Source organism: Tympanuchus pallidicinctus, unplaced genomic scaffold, assembly GCF_026119805.1.
Source record: "Tympanuchus pallidicinctus isolate F22 unplaced genomic scaffold, pur_lepc_1.0 scaffold1, whole genome shotgun sequence".
Classification (NCBI taxonomy): domain Eukaryota; kingdom Metazoa; phylum Chordata; class Aves; order Galliformes; family Phasianidae; genus Tympanuchus; species Tympanuchus pallidicinctus.
In genome coordinates this window covers 107,700,519-107,717,963 of record NW_026294618.1, presented here as the reverse complement: position 1 = coordinate 107,717,963, position 17,445 = coordinate 107,700,519, and the positions used below count along the sequence as shown (strand labels likewise).

At 40.3% G+C, this 17,445-nt stretch overlaps 1 long non-coding RNA gene across 15 annotated transcripts in view; it reads right to left on the bottom strand.

Annotated features, from left to right (window-relative positions):
• The window catches only part of LOC128078361 (uncharacterized), a 456,397-nt gene that overhangs the window by 118,601 nt on the left and 320,351 nt on the right, over positions 1–17,445 (bottom strand). For 13 of the 15 annotated variants that reach the window (XR_008205608.1, XR_008205603.1, XR_008205623.1 and 10 more), the window contains one exon: positions 4,940–5,061. The exons of the other annotated variants lie outside the window; for them this stretch is intronic. This is a non-coding gene — a long non-coding RNA (uncharacterized LOC128078361). The remainder of the gene's footprint in view (positions 1–4,939; positions 5,062–17,445) is intronic. 15 annotated transcript variants of the gene reach the window in all.

Below are 17,445 nucleotides of genomic sequence, written 5' to 3'. Positions count from 1 at the left end.
AATACCAGTAAGGGAGCTTGGTTGATGAACAACCTGATGGATTTCCGTTACTCTTAGGGTTGGATTCGCACAGAAATCCTTTCGATTTGGTGTATTTCCTACTGCTAGCAAGTTCTCAGGGAATGAGGTAGCAAAAAATAAAACTCCAGGATGGGAAGCACTGATGGATCATCACAGTGATCTTCACCCAGGTGTTCCCAGTTTGTGAATTACATCCTGGGTATGGGATGCAGAGTAGCTAATAGCTGCCCATTTTGACACCAGAGCAACTCCTTTGAAGCCGATTGATGTTCTCCAACAACAGAAATGCCACGCAGTACCAAAAACGAGAGGACGCCACAGTGCAATTTCACTGAAAAAGATGCATATGGTGTTATTTGAACAATATTTCTCCAAGCTCCAAGGCTGGAGTTAGAGAAATAACGATGTAGCTCAGCTCTAGCGGCCGCCATTCACAAGTGCACGCGCTAATAGGGTATAATTTGACAATATGGTAGAGGTCTGTCTTTCCAGCTCCATTATCTGCGAAAGATACAGCTCTTTTGCCAACTTGGTTGCACAGCAGTAGCATTTTGGTCCGCGGCCAAAACAACAAGGAGCTGCCAATGAAGCTGAAGATCAGGCGCCAGGCCAGCAGGGATCAGAGGACGAGATGGGATGGCCTGGCCCTGGGCAGAAGGGGACCCTCCAGCACCTCCCGGCTGGGACACAGCATCGTGACAGATCCTTGCAACACGGAAACACAGGAAACAGCAGAGAACGGATGCACCTTAAATAACATTTGCTTTCTTCTTTTTATCTCCTTTTTTTTTCTTTTTTTTTTTTTTTTTTTTTTCTTAGATCACACTTAATAAGATTCCTCGACATCAATGCTGTGGATGAAATTGAAAGCTGTATTCTCCTAAACCTGTTCCCAGTGTTCCGTTTTTTACAGAGCTGCCAGGGGCTATTCTGCATTCCCACAACTGCTACAAATGTAACATATTGTTTTGCAATAAAAATTAGCTATAAAAGTGTGAAAAATGCCAGAGATCCAAATGTGAGAAACAAAAGAAGGGGGTATGGGTTTCGCACCCTTTTAGTGGACATTTTATTTATTTTTCAAATGGAGTAGACATATTTATAGCTACTGTATTTCAATTATCTCTAATTTCACACGTTTTATGCAAATGCTAGACATTTTAATTGCAAATGAGAAGGGAACTTATTTTTAAAGTGGAGCAACACAACATTTCAGTTCTCAATTTTAATTCCAAATCTATCTACATTGCTGTTAAAAACTTTTAAAACCTCATTTACGCCGTGACTTAAAAATCAGGTGCAATTTAAAACAAAAACAAAAGGCTGCCATACAAATCAGTTATAATTCAAAAACATCTCCCACACCTTCTCTTTTAAAACAAAATTCGTTGGTAGGGAAGGATAGGAACTTGAAATGATATTGTTCAGTGGCCCACTGTTTACATGGAAGTGAGAAATTTACTAGTATTGCCCACCACTGATAAAAACTAATAATTATCCAGCCCATTTTCTTTTTGTGCCTCTGAAACTTCAACAATCCGGGACAGAGACATTCCTTTACTACACAAGTACTCATGTTGATGTACACATGCAGTCACAGGTTTAAAATCACACTGTGCCTACAGAGTTCTCTGAGCTGAAAACCCTGTCTACAGCTTTTCACTATCCAGAGAAAATGTCTTAAAAGTTCCAACTATTTACTGAAATAAATAAAACAATTTTATTATAAACAGAAATTTACTGTCTGAAATATGGAGGTTTTTTTTTTCTCTCTTTCTTTCCTTTTTCCCCCTGCTTTCTTTATATTTGGTAATTTATTTAAATGCATTCAGAAACACATTCAAAAAACGAGACATAGCACTTTGGTTAAGACATCTATATTTCAAATCAACATCCCTAGGACTTTCTTCAGCTCTGTTAATACTCTTTTTATTTGATTAGGGTAATCTGTTGTTGTGCTGTCTTAATCTTTATCCACTACCTTTTAACCAATCAATATTTTAGGGTTATAGATTCAGAAGGTAGACGATAATTCTGTAGATAAACTCTCTAGGCACTGCTGACATAGTCTGGTTGCATATTTAATATCTTTTCAGAGGATTCACAACTCCAGCAACATCAGAATCTGCCCAGAAGAAAACGTCAGGCCTTAAATTTTCAAAGCTGCGTGCGGGGATTTGGCCACCTGACTCCTATTAATGTCAGTGAAAATTTAGTGGTAAGAAAAGCAACGTCTTTTCCCTCAGATCATTTCTTGTCTGAAAGGAACCAGAGAACAAGAGAAAGGAAATGAAAAGCAACTTTGTATTGTAGGCTGAGACCAGCAAGGCCTGCTGTTGGGTTAGGAAGCGTGCTGAAGCAGGACATTTGCTCACTAAAAACCAATGAGCATCTTCACACCTTTCAAAATAGAAAGGTAGGAGAACTACTTCAGAAAGAAAAAAAATGGATTTTGTGTTTTTAAAATGTCATTAAAATATATATTTTTTAATTTTCCTCAGCTAAAATTATCTGTTGCTAAAGATATTAATTTTGCTGGAGATAAAATTAGTTGTCAGACTCCTGTTTATGGCCTAATTACCTTTTGTAAGGAAATGAAAATAGAAGGGCGTGAGAAATAAAAGGAATAACAGTAAAGTACAACTACCTACCTTCCTGAAAGAGGGGCTCTCAGTACTGAGCTACTTGTGTGCATTTCTGCAATGTTTTGCATATTTCAAACCCAGGACACTGTATTTGCTCAGGCAAACTTGGGCTGCATTGAGCTCTGTCATGTCTCACGTGCAAGGCCTGGGCAGGGGCAGGGTGAACTCAGCCACCCACAGCCTCTCTGCAGAGCTGGGAACCTTCCTGTGATTCCAGCCCTTGTCATAAGAGAGCCAGTAAGGGAAATCTGGGAGCAATGGCTTTGGAAAAGAAAGCCAATGTGGAGTAAATCACTGCACTTTCATCTCAAAATGGTTGTCCACTTTGATTCCAGCTTTGGAACTTGTAAATCATTTTTCTCTCAGCTGGAAGTGGGTGTTAAGCATGCCACTGGAAGGCTGTGAGACTTGTAATCCAGTGGACAGACCCCAGTGTTCCAGTGCTGCAAACATTACAACTAGCACACTTTGTTCTTGTTTTGGTAATCTGTAAGCATGCTGACGGATCTTCAGCTAAGGAGCAAATGCCAGAACTGCAGAGTATATTTCTTAATTGCTTTGCCTATTACATTACTGTGAAAGCAGTATCCCCACAGAGATGAGCAAGGCTTGGAGAACACTGAGACATGAGACGCTGGTTCACTTCAAACTTTAAAGCTACTCTGACCAGGAAAAAAGGGGGAAAAAAAGGCTATAAACCAGTGCCAGTAAGACAAATGGGAGAACTGAACTCCTTCCAGCTGACATCTTGTCTAGTAAATGGGTCCCTCAAGGTCCCACGAGCATACAGGAAGAGAAAACACCAGATACAGTCTCTCTTGATTCATACAGCATTCCTGGTAAGTGGCAGCCATGATGCCATTCCAACTACAGTTCTACCTGGCAAATCTTGGGAGTAGTGCATGTATGGTAGATGGGAGAATCTGGCCTCAGACAGTTGTCTTTTTGAAGCGTTCTTTGGAGTGTTGCCATGAGAGCTGCCCAGCCACATTTTTGAATGTATTTGATGGAGAAGAAATTTGTATCTGTGTTCATTTCACAAGATGTAAACGTCTCTTTTGTGGTAGGAAAAAATCCTGCTTGCTGGAAGTGATTCTAATCTAATCTGACACGCGGTATTTGTAAACCTACTTTGGTGTCCCAACCTATTTACAGTGTTTACATAAAACTCCCCGAAATCTCCACATTCCTTGAAAAGTTAATCCAGTACAAATATTGACTGGCTGTCAATTGAGCATTATTTACTTGCTCCAGGACTGTGCTTTATTGCTTTAACTGATGAAACTTGTTTTCTTCACCTTACTTAATTTCCTTTTTGGCCTGTTTTGGGCCAAATACCATGTGCTAGTCTGCACCTCTTCCACTCAGTATGATTGAGCTGCCTCTTCAAGTTAGTTATAGTGGGAGGGCAGGTGAAACACTCTGCTTAGTTCCACAGGAGCTTGGAATAGGAAGCCAACAACCCAGTCTGCATTTTGCAGAGAGGACCTGAGCCAACAACAGTCCCTTCCCCTGCTAATATTTGGTCCACATAGGCTCCAGAACAGCAACCAAATGTGGATGTACAGTGCAGAGGGGCTGAAAAGATGTCTGAACAGTTCAGCAGAGACTGCGAAAGGTAAATACGAGAAGCAAACAGACAAGTGAGAGGTTTAAACTCCCAGGATGGCAGCCTATGCCTTCACTGGGAGCCTGTTGTTGTTTCTTTTGTTTAGGAACTCTGTGCCTTTGTGTCTTTTAATCGAGACTAGTATAAATTAGGTTGACCAGAAACCGATGTTCGAGATGTAAACTGATCTTATTTTGAACAACAGAGAAAACATTATTTATTATTTTATTTCTTAAAATCTATAGGTTCTAGAAGCAACTAAGCAGAAAGCAAAAATAGCAACTTTCACATCACTCCCTGATACTGCAACAAATCCCATCAAATGTTTTAAGTTTTGACCCCAGGTCAAGTGAAACCGACAATAAATCTTAGGTTGAATTCAATATCGTTAAGCTGCAAAACCCAAAATCTATTATGAAAGATTTATCAAAACGTACAAGAAAGGAACCCAAAATGTTTCCGTTAGGGCAATGAAGGACAAAAGAGAGGAACGACAGAGAGGCAAATATTTGTAGAACTCAAATGTCCATAGCAATTCAGAAGGTTGGTACAACTCTACGACCTCAAAACAACATTTAACAAGGGTTTTGGTGAATTATGCAGTTAAGAGACAATATGTATGTCTGTGTATTTCGCAAGAGAATGAAACAGAGTGGACACTTACACTTTGCAGGAGCACTATCTGCTTCTCCACACAGGGATGCATTTTACATTGCATACATCTCCCAGACAGTGTTTGGTGCTGAGACAGGATGGTGCTACCATCTGTTCCTTCTTATCAGCAGTCTGGTGGGAGAAGGGCACAGAGAGAAAAAATAAATGGGGTTACATGTTATAGGTCTTATTACCACGTCTTCATTTAATATTTTTTGAAACTTTTAATATCTAGCTCGGATGGTAGGACAGTCCCATTCTTTTAATTGCATAATTGTACATACTCAGAGTACCTTTTTGGGAACTGAACAAAGTCATGACAGTTTTGCTCTCAGATTGCCAGCTACAGCAAATTTCTTCTTCTCTAATCTCTATTTTTTTTTTTTATTTTAGCCTTTACAACTTCTTTACAAGGCTACCTCTCCTTTTTTTTTTTTTTTTTTTTTTTGATTCTTAAGGGGCTGATTTGTGCTAAGACTTTTTTTTTTTTTTTGGCTTAACAAAACATGTGTTATCACTCAAATCCTGTCAGAGGAATTCAAGGTGTCTTAAGCAGTTTAGCTAACAGCCTCCAAGAGCGTCACAGTACTACCGCCATATGTCCCAGTCTGAAGCAACTGTCTCCTCTGCTCCTCCTTCAGCAGACCCCATGCTGCTCACTCCTGTCCCCATGAGCCATGAGAGGAGCAAGAAAAAGCACTGTGTCATGTGGTAAGTGAGCAAAGAAAGAGCTGTCCTCGTGAAAATACTGCTAAAGACCGACTGATTCAGCAGTGCCTATCCTCTGCTGGGTGTCACTAGGAGTTACTGTTTTCCTGTATAATGTTATTTGGATGCTAAACATGGGGTGGGAAAATCAATACCTTAACAGGCCTCTTCCTTTCTCAACAGCTTTAACTGCAGAAAATGAAATTCTTCAGTTAACCAATAGGTCTGATATTATCCACATTCCTGGAAGTATGCTACTGCATGAAAAGTCACTGTGCAGCCATGATCTCAGTAGCTGTCGTGACACATGCAGCTGCAACTCCATCAACATTCACGCTGTCTTGCCCTGCCCCAGCCACTGGGGCTCCTCTCCTCTTGTAGCTGCTTTGTTCACACTCATCTCCCATATATTGTTTGCATAGCTATGTTCAGATATGGCTCTAGGGCTGCACGGGCCTTCCAGCAGAAAGCTGCACTGCAGTGATGTGCCCACATGCACATACACCCACAGAGATGTGCACACGTGTGTGAGAGGTTGGGCAGCACAGGGCCACAAGGCAGGAGGCCTGAGCACAGGCTAGCACTGGGTTGGAGAGGTGAGGCATCACCTATCATGCAGATATAATCTCATTATGAGAGTTGGTGCTTGGTTGTACGAGGAAAAGGAGAAACAAATTACAACGGAGTCAGAAAGCAAGGTGACAGGGAACCCCAGATGCACTTGAATTGACCACAGTTACGCCATTAGCATGAGGTGTAAGAAGTGCCAACCAAGATGAAAACACCAATGTTATTTAACAATGTATGTTAAAAAGCTCAGGCTTTGCTGTAGCCCCCATATCCTTCCCTCCCCACATACCTGTACATAATAATAATCATCATCATAAAAAATAAACCCTCAAGATCAAATAGTGAGTGATATCTTACAAGGGGAAAAAAGGCAGGCTTAAGGAACCAAATCTTGTAATAAATAATATATTGTGAGTTAAGGAGATGAACTGACGAAGTGGTGCACCTCTAATCTCTTTCCTGCAACAGCAAGAACAGCTGAATCACTCGCACAACATTTTTCTTTAAGCATATTCAGGGATTGCTTCTACACTCCACTTAGAGAATATCTTGCTCTACTAATTTACCAGATTGACTAAGCTACACATCAGCAGCATTGTCAGTTCTAACCTGTAATTTTGTCTTGTAAAAATATAATTTCTGAGCATTTTCTCACTAGAATGTAATCGACTATTTCAGGGCAGGTTTAACTTAGGGATGAGAGAATCAAGTCGCTTAACTGGTGCAAAGTGAGCTCACTTTTTGGGGCTCTGACGTCAAACACACATCCTCTGATGGATCTCCTAGGTTCAGTGCTAGGCTGCACTGAGTGCAGCTGTGCAGCCTGAGGAGGGCTCTAGCATTGGCTTAATGCTACTCTACACATGGCTGCACTGGGGACTCACCGCAGCGCTGCAGAGCAGCAAGGGCCATCGCTCAGGATTCAGTTATTCATTTCAAACCTGAAAAGGCACCAGTCCACCTGAACTGTGACTTTAAATAACACCCTCTACAAGAAAAAAAACCCCTCAACAGCGTGGCAGAGATGCCATGTGCATAAGGAAAACTGTTTCTTTAGCATTTTAAGTGATAACATTGATGCCAACACATTACTCCTCACTGTGCTCTCCTAGCACTGCACGGCAGATACACAGTGAGTGCTGTACACTGAGTACAGGATGCACACTAGCAGGGACCTCCCTCCCTACATCATTTCTGAGCTTCTCCTCCGAGGACAGTCCGCTCAGTTCTTTTCTTAGCTCTGCCACCAGGGGAAAAAGGGTCCCCATAGCACCCAGCCCTCATGAGGAGGTGCATCAGCTTTTATGACAAAGCACACGCCTTCTGAGCAAGAAACTGCTGGAAGAAGGAATGCTTCTGGTGTAATACACCACATGGGAATTTTATAATGAAAAGTCAGACAGCAATATAGAACAAAAGACTGCATGACACGATGCTTATTTTTAGAATGAATGACAGTTTGGCATTTTGGTATAAGAAGTGTAAATGGAATAAATCCCCTATTTTGCTTTTAACAACTCAGAAGTCAGCCATATATATATATATTTAAATGCAATTAATTTGAGCATGGACTTACGCTGCTTTGAGGTCTGCATAAGCCTGGTGTACATGTGATTGCACTAAAGATCCCGGTAACTTAACAGGTCAAGAAAAAAATGGTGAGAATGTAACTTGCTCATATTTGAAATAAGCTAGAAACTATTTCAGGGACACCTACCCATCTTTCCCAGATTGTTTTCTCAGTCCAAGAAAGTATTTCAGCCTTAAAGAAAAAAAAAAGAAAAAAAAAAGAAGACAGGTACAAACTTATAATGGGGCAACAACAGAAAGTGTTTCGCTAACAGTAAATCAGCAAATTTCAAATTCTAAAACAATTACTTCTACATCAGTTATTGCAGTATTACAGAGATTTCTGAGTGCTGCAATGAACATCAGAAGCAAATGTGCCTGCAACTATGTCTAAAAGGAGCTGTTTCTGGTCATCAGCCCTAAGACCACACTGACAGCTAATAATCAGAATCCAAGTCAAACACACAAGTAGGAGATTTCGGAAAGTGTAAAAATAGCATTAAAGGATTATGAAAAAAATAGGGAAAAAAACAGAGCCAGTTGCCAACATAAGTAATTGTTTGGAAAGTTTGACTTCTTTTCGAGAGCACTAGAGAGAATATCAAAAAGAGTGTTTAGGAGTGGGAACGTAGTTATTTTGCACAACGCTTGTTTGTAGGACAGTAGTTTTGTACCTAAAATCAACTCACCTACCAAATCAGCCCCGGTGATGCAACGTCACTGAAGATAGCCTCACCAGGTCATGGACTCAAACACTGCCGGAGGCAGCAGGAAACCTCAGTAAGTACATGTTCCATATCTTTGACTGGAGATCCTGGCTATCTACTCTTTGTCTTTGTGTGTAATCACCCTTTGCATAGGAAATGCAAAGAGAAAGGAAATTACTGGGTTGCATGTGGCAGTTTTGCATTCTGCCCTCTTCATTCTGCCCACTTTTTTTCCCTGAATTCATACTTTTTTTTTTTTTTTTAATCCTATACCACATCATATGCTCCTGTTTACAATTTCTCGCTGCTGCTCCACCTTCCTTCCTCACAGAAGTCCTTATACCTTCCTTCCAGCTCACACTCCTTACAGTTACCCTTCTTTCCCATCTCTCAGCTGGTTTGTTCTCTCACCAGAATGACAGTGCCAAAGCTGTGGTGGGCTTCTTCCAAATCTGCAGCAAACTGGAAGAAAACCCCAAACCCGAGGTATTTCTGCAAACCTACCCAAGCAACAGTCTTGCTGCTAGCAAAGGCGAGAACTGCAGTTAGATTGACCTGCACACAAAAAAAGGCAGTGGAGAAAAGGGGAAAGACTCAATTTATAAAGCCCACCTATTTGAGAGATAATTGCTGTAATTTTGCCTCTCTAGAACCTTTTCACTAGGCAAGCTTACTAAGGAAGGTGGATTTCTATTTCATAAAACTGTAATAATTCACACTGTTCTGGAAGTAGTTCCATTGATTTGTATTTCCTCTTTACAGTTTCTTAAATTCTAGGAAGAGACTTAAAGCCTGAAGAAAAAAAAAAAAATACCAAAGAAGGAGAAACAGACAGATAGACAAGAAAGATCAAACCATATACTACTGGGGGAAAAAAAAAAAGACAAAGATTTTCACTTTGTCTGGCACAGTGTTTTCATGTTTTTTAAATTGTTCTGTATTTTCACAGCTTCAGAGGATATTTCTGAAATACGGAATTTGCATTTTCTAGGTGGGGAATGCTGCCAAAGCTGTTAATCCCAGGCAGATGTAAAGTTGCACCACTACATTGCGATGTGGCTCCTTAAGATCAACTAAAAGGATAAAAAACAACAACAACAGCAAAAAACCAACCGCAAACACAAATATTCACCAACCCATATGGTCAATAATTGCTGTTTAATAGTCCTCCTATTACAAACCTAAAAAGCAGCAGCCAGAATTACCAGTAGAGTATTAATAAACAGGAATGAGTTAATAGTGCATAAAGACCTTCTAGTGGAACAGTGGGGGAGTTGAATATTCTTTTCTTAAGTCAGCTGTAAGTAATTACTACATGGTGTGCTTCTGACTATTACCATAACAGAGCAATTGGACGTGAAGAATGGATAATAGTATGGACATGGAGGTATTTTTAGAATATCAGCAGTGTGGCAGGTAAAAGCCCTGCTCAGGCACAAACCTTTAAGTAAGTTGAAATAAGTTTTCCTAATGACACCCAGGCTGAGCAGAATTTTGAAAAGATCAATCTAATAAATTATTGAATGTAACTTTATAAAGACAAGCCTATGATATGTAAATAAGGAAAAGAAATCCCATGCAGACATTAAGCGAGCAGCCAGCATTACGGTAACGACATAATCACAGGTTTCTCCCCGTTCCTTTTAGAGCAGTGCCTTCATCTGTTTGAATGTGGACTGTGCTTCACTCGCCTCCATTGGCTGCCAGGTGAAAACTCAGATATTCTGTTAGGAACCGGAGTTGCGATGGCGGGAGCTGTGGGGTTTTTGTACAGTCGAGTTGGTCGTCCTCCGTGATTTAATGATGCATATCATTTGTTTTAAAATATTGTTACAGGAGCATTCCCTGAGACGCAGCTCCACGTTCAAAGGAATGTCCGTTCTGTTATGCAGCAGGGCTTTTCACGTACAACCACGGGCTGAGGTATTGTCTATCGACACAACATATGCTCTCAGATAAAAACAGCTTGAGATTTTTGATTCAGAGAGTAGTAATTTTGTAAATGCGCAGAAATATAATTTACAGAATATTTTGAATTTTTCAGGCTATAGGTCTTTCTCCCGCTATGTTGCTACACAGGGCAGATGTTGATTTTTCAATTTGCAGGTTTGTTAAGCATTATGGAATGTTTTGGTTCTCAATCAAGAATATTCTTCCCAAGTGGTTCCCAAGTCCTATGCCTGAAAATAAATGCATGTCCTTTTTGTTTCTTAGCAGCACGTGTTCTGCATTCAATAGAAGCATAAAACAGACAAATGCAATGCCATTTATTGGACTGATATATACATTTTAAGCCGCAGGATCTTGGATTGCAATGTATTTACAGGTTCTTTATATTCCACAAAAGCAGTTTATATAAGGGACAATTGCAATTGCAGTGTGTCATACTGACACTTCATATTTGGAAAATTGGTATATACCGTGCTCCACGCTGTCCTCAGGATTGTGTCCATCCACTGCTGAACAACTTCAGCTACCAATAACCTTACAAAGCAACAATCCCTGCATAGATAATTTTCACGATGAACAGCAAAGCAGGTAGAAGTGTGTGTACACATCCCCTCTTCCTCAGTTTCTTTGTTTCTTCCTCGTGTGCGTACCAACAGAGCAGAGGAAATACTTTTGGCTCCTCTAAAGAAAACAAGGGCTGTAGTGCCAACTTCCTCACAATATTTGCTTACTTTAACAGCTGTTTATGGCAAATCTCCTCTGATATCATTGCTGCTAGTCTTAGATTTTCACGTAACAATCAGATACTGCTATGGAAACCGCATTGTGCCAGATCCATCTCTGCATAAAGTTGCTGACTTCAGGGCATTCTATCAGGATGGGTTTGGCCCTCTGCAGTCTTCTGCCCCATTAAGTCTGAAGATTATGTGTTGTTCTCAGTCCTTCCACTGTTACCATAATGGGGAGCTGATGTTATAATGTGGGTCAAACAAACAGCTAATTGTTCCTGGGGAAGGCTTAAGCAAAAACAGAATGAGGACGTTAATAATAGTACTTGGTGCTATTATAATAGCTTCTAGCACAGGATTTCAAATCACTTTGCAAGCTTTATAGTGGTCTTGCACATTGTTAAGTATATTTGATTTGAAAGTGAGACCATCTTCTGGAGACCATGTTCATACATTCAGGCAGTGGAACAGTGAAAGTTTAAACAATCAAGAAAACAATACAGGACAAAAGGCAAGCTTTAGAGAGTCCTTCTAAATGAGCCAACTTGGAATCAAAGAAAAAGTTTCTGAGGACATTTTTAAACAAGCTAAGTGAAAAGAAAACAAATAGCCTACACAGAAGAAATAAAAATTGCATATGTAAAGAGGATTTTGTTGTTGTTTGCTTGTTTTCCAAAATTAAAAATTATACTTGCTGTTCTCTCTTATTTTTGTGTGCTACTGCACATTCAGCAACTGCTTTTGCTAAAGGATGGCACAGGAAACGTGTATGGTTAGAACTCTGCTCTGGACTGGGATGCAACACAGCACCCTGGGCTGCAGGAACAGCCTTCCTAAGTGGACAAGATTCTGACATGCCTAGGAAGGGTCTAGGATAATTCTGCTGCTGTGGGCACACATCCATTAGAACATTAAACAAAGACACCCTAGGCTGTATCCTGCACAGAAAAATCCTAAACAGGCAAGGCAGAGAGAGAAGGGAAACACACAGAAAAAGTGAAGCAGTGACACAGAATTTGCCAGACTGCCAGTATCAAGTTCACCTAAACTGAATCATAAACTGACAAAAACTCTCCTCCAGAAATAAAGAGAACGCAGGAGAGGCCAGAGGTTGCATAGGCTGCTTGGGGTTTTGGTAGATTGGCTTTGTTATTGCCCGAGTTCTCTTTGTCTTTCCACTCCTCTGCTTCATTCTTCTCCTAAAAGGTCCAAAAAAAACATAGTGAGCAAAAAGCTGGCAGAGGTGCTACCACTTGTCTGGGATATCTGAAGCATTTGTAGATAGTACAATTCATTTGTCCAAATTCTCTGCCCTGGGGAAATTGCTTTGGACTTCTCATTCAAGCTGTTACTCATGATGTACTCTGTCCTTCAGAGTGCCTGGAACTGGCACAGCAATGTGAATCTTTTGACAAGAAAATAATGGATTACTTAAAAATAATTCTTCATGAATTCTGTGTATACTTCAAGGTTTTCCAGTGTGGCATGTTGCTCTCATATCTCCTGGCTAAAAATAAAACAAAATCAGTAATTATTTGTAGAAGTTTCTGGGGTAATAAAACAGTCCCATCACACGCTTCTACAGAAGAATCCCCAAGTTATCTGAGACCAAGGCACAATGTCTATCATGGTATCAGTCTCTCCTATCCCCATAGTACCTCCTGGATATTTATTGAGGAAGTATTGAGTGTATTCAAACCTCCCTCGGTGAAGGGCTCAGTGCTAAGGTGTTTAAAGTCCACGATTATGCATCATTTCCTTAAAATGGCCTATTTTAGCTTTCATGCACTTGAATGAGACAGTAAAATGATTTTTTTCCTTTTTTTTTCATTTTGAAAACCAGACCTGAATCACTTATGCACAGCCACAATTGTTATTTGTATTATACTGACACCTCGGGATCTCAGGCAAAAGTGGAACTCTGCTCTTGGAGCCTGCATGATGAGGCATCACCTTCTGGAAAGAGCTTTCAGTTAGTTAGACAAGAGAAATGGACACAGGAAGAACTACGGGGCACACTTACCCCATGTCATACAGGGAGAGCACACTGTCCAAAAACCAACCATTTACAGAGAATGTGACATTTTCAAAGGGAGATGAAGGAAGAGCATCAAAGATTGCAACGTTCTTAAATTTTATTTATCTATGTATGTTTCTGTCCAATGCAAACCAAGAGCTGCAACGAATCGCCTTCTGTCCCCACTCCCACTTATACAAATACAGTCAGTTAGTCAGTTAGGACTGTTTTTTTGTTTGTTTTTTTTTTTTTAATTTATCAGGATGTTAGCAATTGAATCTTGTTAGAGCTTCTTGGTGAAATTCTTGGGAAAAGGGAAAAGTACTGGAAGATGTCATTTTTTTAGTAGGGAGCAGCATACCACAGAAACCCACTGTAACTGAGTCTTTGGCTGAGATGGTGCCTTCAGGTTTGTCTGCCCATGAACCTGCACCAAAGCTGCTCTGACCACATAAATCTCAAATCATCTGTTTTTAATTCGTGCCTCAACTTTGCTAAGACAGTACCAGATTAGAAGGTGATCCAAGCAGTAGTGACATACTGATTAAATTATAGTTTGTGATATTTTGTGGTCTGCGCCTCACAGTTTCAGCTACATTTTGAGTAACACCAATAACAGACCTGGCTTGTCTGTATTAGAAGAGCAATCGGAAAGAGGGAAAACAATGAGACATTTTTGCAGCACTTCTGAACAAACTCAGAGAAGAAAAACATGTTCCTGGTCCTCACAGGCACCTAGGTTTATACAGCGAGGCTTCTGGCTCTCACTACCTCTGTCACACAAGTTCTTGGCTAATTTGTCTACTACCTACAACAGTTGTGTACAGCAGGGAACAACTCAACAGAAAATTTATGCAAGTCTGAACAGGATTTAGGTAACAGGAGACACTGTGTACCCAGCTGTCTGCCTCACTCATCTCAGCCTTGCTGCAGGGATGATTGAAGTTTCAGAGTTTGAACTTGTTTGTGATTAAGAGAAAACAGCACTTTTGAGCTAATTACAGTAGTGAACTGAACTATCCAGTGAATGGATATCAAGAGGTGAACAAATCAGAGAATCACAGAATGGCCTGGTTGAAAAGGACCTAAAAGATCATGTAGTTTCAACTCCTCTGCTATGTGCAGGGTCACCAGCCACCAGAGCAGGCTGCCCAGAGTCACATCCAGCCTGGCCTTGAATGCCTGCAGGGATGGGGCATCCACAGCCTTCTTGGGCAACCTGTTCCAGTGCCTCACCACCCTGTAGGTGAAAAACTTCCTCCTAATATCCAACCTAAATCTCCCATCTTAGTTTAAAGCCATATGCCATTGCCCTATCACTGCCACAGTTCCCATTTGTCAATCCACTCTCCCACTGTGAAGAGTGTTTCCACATGTTTACCACTGCTTCTTGTGCCCAGATCTTTATGCACCACAGACATTCGTGGCATACACTGCTCTGTTAAGCTCATGCTGTGGATCAGAACTGCTTCTTGCACTCCTGCCTTGCTATTGTCACTGCTTTCCAAACTCATTTACTCTTCTCCCACACAGGTCATCTCTCATAGCAACATATTCCCTTAGGATCCCATCTGATTAGCTAGAGGTTTCCTATTTGCCTCCAACAGGCCATTGGCTCAGAGATACAATCACTTCCCAGCCTGATCACACTTTTCCATGTACCAGTTGCATTTTTCTGTTAACACTTCAAAAGCACATCATTTTTCTTGGTTCCCAGACTGCAAAGGTTCTCAGTGCATTTACCACAGTCCATGGAAGCAAAATTTTAAGATGACATTTCCTGTTGTGTCTAACTTTGTGGCAAGGTGTCTGATGATAGTATGGCAGTGTCCTGAGCCTTACAGGTTGGGAGACAAATATCCTTGTTGCTCACCCCTTTGAATCCACCATGGCTGTAGATAGAGCATCTAAATCATGGAACAACAGCCAAGACTTTCAGAAGAAGAGAAGTGGACTGACTGACATTCTGAGTGCCCGTTTTTTTTTTTTTTTTTTTTGGCTTTTATTAATAATAGTACTAAAATCCAGTCTGCTTCTATGGAAAGATTCAGCTTCAAAAACAGTCCTTTCTGATGAAAAACACTGAATCACAAAAAGCATTCAATCAATTCCACTGATTTCCTGAAGAGAGCCAGGGACAACTGTATATGAATATCTCCAGAGGAAAAGGATTTTCTTAGCTGGAAAAAGGCAGGTGTTTGTTCTTCCTAGGAAGCATGAGCAGAGCAGCAGCTGATTAACAGTGAAAACAGTATCAAGAGAAATGTGCGCTGAGTTTCTGCACAGACTAATTTCTATGAGTAAATATGTATAAATTCCTTACAGTAATAGAATATGCAGCAACATTCAACAGATTTCTCTCTGTAATGGTGTTAGCAATCAAGAAATATATTAAGGAAAACAAGAGAGATACTGAAAAATACCTTTCAGAATTTCCTCTTCTGAGTACATGATGCTGCTGTAGCAGTAGTCTATACATTAATTTCATCCCAATTTCTTACAATAGTAGATACCAACAAATTCCTCCCTGCTCAACTTCAGTAGCACATCAATTTGCATCTTCTGAGGATCATCCTGATCAGGTAAACAGGAGGAAAGAGAGCAGTACTGAGTGTTTAAGTGAACTGCTTCTAGGAAATGTTTTAGTAATTTTCAGTATGCAACCTTTCAAGTTTCTTGAAAGAAGGGCTATGCAGTCAGGAAACAAAAAGCTCAATACCCAAATGCTGCCATGCCCCAACTCCACATTGGTGGCCAAAGAAGTTCAGAATTCGGGGGAATGGAGCCCAACAAATCCTTCTGCAGACCAGAACTGACCATACTGTGAAGGAGAAGACATTTTGGAAGCAAGTTCAAGCTTTAGTCCGCGTGCAGTGGAACAGTCAGGTGATAGCCTCTTTGTTGCTGAGTTCTCTTATTCAACAGCAACAAATACAATACAGCAACTAAGCTCTGAAATTCAAACAATACATATAAAGAATAAGCTCCATTTTTTCTTGAGCTGACCCAAAAAGCTACGTAGTGTGTGTAAAAATACTACATGAAGAGGACACCTCACAGATATGCACTATGTACTGATGCTTAAGTAGTTCCAGTACTTAAGCAAATATTTTAACCATTCTCTGCACCTCAGTATTTCAGTCTGAGTTTCCAATAATGACATTAAGCAGTTCCTAAATTAAAAGCCACTACTACATTATTTCCCCAAATAAAAGCAAAATACAACAGCGTCTTTTCAAAGATGTAAGCATCAGCAAAAATGGTGCCTAAAGCTATTATTTTATGCTGGGCTTTGTTGTGACAGTTACCATGGCTAACCCATTAACATATTTGCTGTACAACTATGGTCATTCTATGGCCTTAATTAACTTTCAAGTGGAGAGTGCTGTGGCTTACCACTTATTAAATACCCACTACAATAAGTTACAGTTTTACCCTTCCAACCTCACTTAGCCAAGACACCTAGAAGAACCAGCCTTCTATCTGACTACAATTTTGTAATTGCTTTTTACTGAAATTATGTTGAAACCGGACCCCCTTTGTAAATGTATTTTGCCTGGTTCATCTAAAATTGGCCACCTCTAATCAGATCTAGTCGATATTTGATTGAGTAAGTGGAAAATTAAGTTTCTCTATGAAAATGCCTTGCCTTTTTTTTCCCCTTCATTCTTTATAACGTAGGCATGTGTGTGCGTGTGTGTGGAAATTTGAAAGCATGCCCCCTAGAGAACAGCAGAAGACAGACACATCGGAAAGGCTGCTTTGAAAGCTAATCTACTTCCAGTACAACACCCAAACAGTGTAGTTACACTAAGCAAAGCCAATTTCAGCAAGCGCTTTATTCATGAAGAAAGCAATGCGATTTGAGATTTAATGGAGACAGAATTAGGTTTTGTGATTAGTTAGGCTCAGCTGTTAAGTTATAGTCATAATGGTATCATTATTTTCATACGTCACACGGTATGAGCATCGTCAAAAAGTGCAATGCATTGCGTGTTTAAACTTGTATACTGCTAGCTAAAAGCAACTGAATCCACCTCCATCAGGCATTCTGCTGAGTATAAAATAGGACTTGAGTTAGAAAAAAAAATATTTCTACAAAGGAAACACGTGAAAAGGCCACAGGAGTGCACAACTGAAAAATATATAAAAATGCAAATTTCTCTAAACTTCATCTTTGGATGGACTGAAGCAGAAGGGAGAACTTCAACAAAGCTATAGAAAAAGATGACAGGTCTGAGTTTCAGAAATTTAAGACAGCAGTAGG